The following is a 4732-nucleotide window of genomic DNA, read 5'->3' on the forward strand; positions in this document are numbered from 1 at the left end:
GCAAAATTAACGCCGAACTCGAATGCTTATACGCTGACACATTCCCACCATTCTTCGACAGTCGTCCCATCGATGATAACTGGGTGCTTTACCGAGACAAATTGTGTGCGCCAGCAAATCAGTACGTCCCGCTAATAATAGTCAAAAATGATAAATCAGACCCCTGGTTTACAAAATCCCTCCAGCAGCTCAGAAACAAAAAGAAACGTTTATACCGCACAGCAAAACGACATTGCACGCCTTCCGCGTGGAAGGCATACAAAGATTTTATAACTTATTGTTCTACAGTAGAATCTGCTAAACAATAATATTTTTCTAGTGATTTAGCTTTCCTTCTGAAATCTAGCTTTAAGACGTTTTGGAAATTTATATCCCCCGAACATGACCCGCAACAGATATCTTTGGTAGACGACGATCATGTTCCACTTTCAGACAGTCATTGCACCTCGGCATTTAACACATCCTTTTCACCTGTCTTAACCCGGGAAGACCATCTGGATGTTCCATACGTACCCGCTCTTCACTTCCCATATATGGAACCGATTGAAATAACTGCCGAGGGCATAATACTTCTAATTAATACCGTTAAATTTTCCACTTCAGCCGGCATTGGCAATATTAACTCTGAAATTCTTAAAAACACTCTCTCCGTTTCTGCTGACATTTTATACCACCTTTTCAGGTAATCTTTAGCGATAGGTCATCCTCCCATTATTGGAAAATTGGTAAAATAGAGCCTGTGTTTAAAGCCGGTGGTAAACATATTCCCGAAAGCTACCGTCCAATTTCCTTCACTTGCACCTGCTGCAAACTTCTTGAACACATAATCGCTTCTCATGTTTACCGACACTTAGAATCTAACAATTTCTTTTTTAACAACCGGAAAGCCTATTTAGCGCCAGCAAACAAGGACGGAAGGAGACGACACCAACAGCATTGCCAACTTATGCTTTGGAAATGCTTTAAAGAAATCTTGCCACCATAAGATGTATACGAGTCTTATGGATCAGTCGGGAAGGTTATCAGCAGCAGGGTTTCCGGAATCAGTGCATGTTTCGGTCGTAGAGGGGCTGTTAAAAAGGTGCAGGTCAGATAGCACAATTCGGGACGCGGCAAATCAACGGACGGAACGCCCAGGGAAGGTAGCGGCAGTGCCCTACTTGCATAGAACGGCACATAGTCTTAAGAAAATGGCTAGCCGGGCGGACACAAAAGTGATCTTTTAAGCACCAGAAAAGCTGGCAAAAATATGTCGATTAAGGGACCCGTACCGTAAGCCAGCTGCCGGATGCTCTACGAATAATTGAAAAGCACCAGTGGATTGCGTAGAAGCTGTTGTATAAGAGCTTCCGCTGTCATATGGGAAAAATACATCGGACAGGCAGGGACATGTCTTAATGACCGATTACGGGAACATGGCCTAAACGTAAAAAATAAGCAATACGGCCATCTATCAACTCACTGTCAGGAATGCGGCTGTGCGCCGCTGTATTGATCCTGCCGGGTTCTTGCGAATCACAAAGATAAAGATGTGCGAGAGATTATTGAGGCTCAGGCTATCTGGCGGAATAGCGATACGTGTCTTAGTGCCCCTTCGGTCGACTTGTTAGATAACGAGACGGCTTTTTTGGATGGTTAAGATTTGGATGAGGTGGCGCCGATGTGCATGGCTTATATAGGTGTATTTCCTGAAAATCAAGTTGTTGAAGTTAGTATATTGTGGTGTCGTCTCCCATCCGTTCGTCGTCAACGCACCGCGCCCACGGGAAGGGGAACGCCCTCGTGACATCGCCGACTACCTCGCCGCTACTCAGTGGAGCCCTCGACGACCAATCCTGTTCACCATCACCAGGCAGCTACCTGTCGCCGATGCGCCGACCGTACACTGGCCCAGCCCGTGACCGCTCGGTCAGCCCATATCCGGAAAACTAAAAGCAGCAACCGATGGAGGTGCGGTTGCTGTTTGTCGAAATGACGATCTTCCGCCACTGACGAAGACGCCGAAGACACTACCTAAACGACATAACAACGACACGCCGCCATTCCGACAAAGCCTGAAAGCCAAGAATGCACCGACGCAACGACGAATATGACGACGTGACCTACAAGCCACACGTCAACGCGACGCAGCCGTGATCTGACGCCAAGACCTAACTGCAACGCAAGACAAAGAACCTCCGATCTCGCCGTGCTTCTCGACGACAACGCAGCCACCGCCTTCGGAGACACAGGAGCCGACTACACCGTCATGAGTGGAACCATCGCCGCCCAGTTGAAGAAGGTGAAGACTGCATGGGAAGGCCCTCAAATTCGGACTGCTAGAGGACACCTAAAAGCGCCGATTGGAATCTGCACCGCAAGAATTACAGTCCAAGGACGGACCTACTCTGCCACCTTCGTTATCCTCCAACACTGTTCACGAGACGTCAGTCTCGGCATGGACTTCCTGAAATACCACGGCGCAATCATCGACCTGAAGTCGAAGTCCATAAAGCTGTCTGAAGATCAAGCGATACCAGCCCGCTCCAGCATTGTTATTTCCGTCGGCACCGAAACACCCGGTGACGTAGAAGGCGTCATCGAGGGCGACCAACGTCTACTGCTCGACCGTGAAATCTGCGTCGTAAGAGGGATCGCTCGACTGCACGGAGGAAAAACGAAATTGTTGCTGACAAACATCAGCCAGGAGTTCAAGCACATCCAAAAGGGCGCGACGATCGCACATACCGAAGAAATTCTGGAAACCAGCAGCGCGTTTGTCCTCTCGGATTCTGCTGCAACTACCCCGACGACCGTACTTACCGAACCAGACTTAGGCATATATCCAAGTCTCCCCATGATCAAGCAGCGACAGCTCAGGAGTCTGCTCCGACAATACAAAGAATACTTTTCGATGCCACCGAGGATTCGATAAACACCAGTCGCAAAGCACGGCATAATAACTGAAGAGTGCGCTCGACCACTCTGCCAGAGCTCTTACCGAGTTTCGACGCGAGAATGTGAAGCTGTAAGACAACAAGCGACGATATGCTGTGCGACGACATCATGCAGTCGTCGAAAAGCCCGTGGCCATCTCCCGTTGTCTTGGTGAAGAAAAAGGCGGGACGGAATCCTACGTTTCTGCGTCGATTGTCGTTGACTAACACTAAGATCAATAAGCAGGATGTATACCCCCTTCCACGGATAGACAACGCATTGGATCGACTCTGCAATGCTAAATATTTATCGTCGATGGACCTCAAGTCTGGCTGCTGGCAAATAGAAGTCGATGAGAGAGAACGCGAAAAGACCGCCTTCATCACGCCAGACAGCCTGTACGAATTCAAGGTAATGCAATTTGGACTGTGCTCGGCGCCTGCAACGTTCCAGTGCGTCATGGACACGGTGTTAGCACGATTGAAGTGGCGGACCTGTTTGTTTAGTTGGATGACGTCGTCGTCTTCGTCGGAAATTTCTACGACCACCTTAGGTGGCTTACGACAGTATTAGAGGCCATCAAGTCATCAGGGCTCACTCTGAAGCCCCAAAGTGCCGCTTCGCTTACGATGAGCTTCTGTTCCTGAGCCACGCTTGACCCGCTGATCAGATTTTCGGCGATCGGCGACTATGTTCGCCGCAATCGTTGTGCTTTTAGTGCAGCCCATTTTTGTGGGCACAGGTTTGCCCAATAGAGTGCCAGTTTCGTCATTCACAGCTTTGCTGTTTTCTTCACCGTCGGTACCACTTGACAATATAAGAAAACTGAATGTAACTGACACCGGTAGCTGCAGTGAACTATAAAACAATTGCGACGGGCAGGTTTAAAAAAATCGCTCTCCTTTTCCGGAATTAATTGTGCATCTGAGCAATGCCCGCGTTTCTACTAAACCAGACATACTTCATTCAACCTGGTGATGAGTTAACAAATTGAGCAAATTTGTTTTCTAGCGGATGATAACATCTCAGCCGAAAAAAAAATCTTCACATGCTGCAGAAGTAAGTGTTCTGATTCTTTTCTCAGGGAAAAATGGCGTGATAAGAAAAGTTACATAAGCTTAGGGTAACTGTCACGTTGCGGCATTATTCGATTCGGCGACGCGCCGATAAACGGGCGCCAGGTTTCGTAGGAATAGGAACCGACGAGCAAGACGGTTATTGCCAGCAACTGGAGCAAGCGGCCGAAAGTAGTCGGCAGATTTAGCGATAATTTTCTTTTTGTCGCTGGCGCGACCGTGATGCCCTGACAGTATTTATAGGAACCCCTGCAAGCATTATAGGAACCTCTGCCCCGCGCGTGCGTTGATAATCTTGCTAAGAAGGCAGGGGTGCGAATACTCCGAAATATCTGGTGTCTCTCTGCAATCCTGTGTGCACGAATTGTTCACACTGTATGTGTGCCGTATGGCCGGCTGCCGTCGTTTCTCCTGTGTTTGTGAGCGAATTATAAAGGCCCGCCACGGACTCAAGGATGTGCCTGTGTGGAGCAATACAAGTGCGCGACCTCTAACAGCAGGGAGGAATCACCCGTTCCCTCGCCCCTAATTAAAAGTGACGCGGCCAAGAACTTGGGAGCAGCCGGAATACAATCGGGTGAATTTGACTGGATCGTCACCAATATCTGCCGTTCCCTGACACATAGAACTAGGGAAAGGAGAAGTTATTTAAACGCAGGTTTTTGACCCAGCTATGCAGTCTAGAAGCAGAGCCTACAATCTGCTCAAAAGCGTCAAGGAGCTATTGCCATCCAGTATCG

Source organism: Dermacentor variabilis, unplaced genomic scaffold, assembly GCF_050947875.1.
Source record: "Dermacentor variabilis isolate Ectoservices unplaced genomic scaffold, ASM5094787v1 scaffold_19, whole genome shotgun sequence".
Lineage (NCBI taxonomy): Eukaryota > Metazoa > Arthropoda > Arachnida > Ixodida > Ixodidae > Dermacentor > Dermacentor variabilis.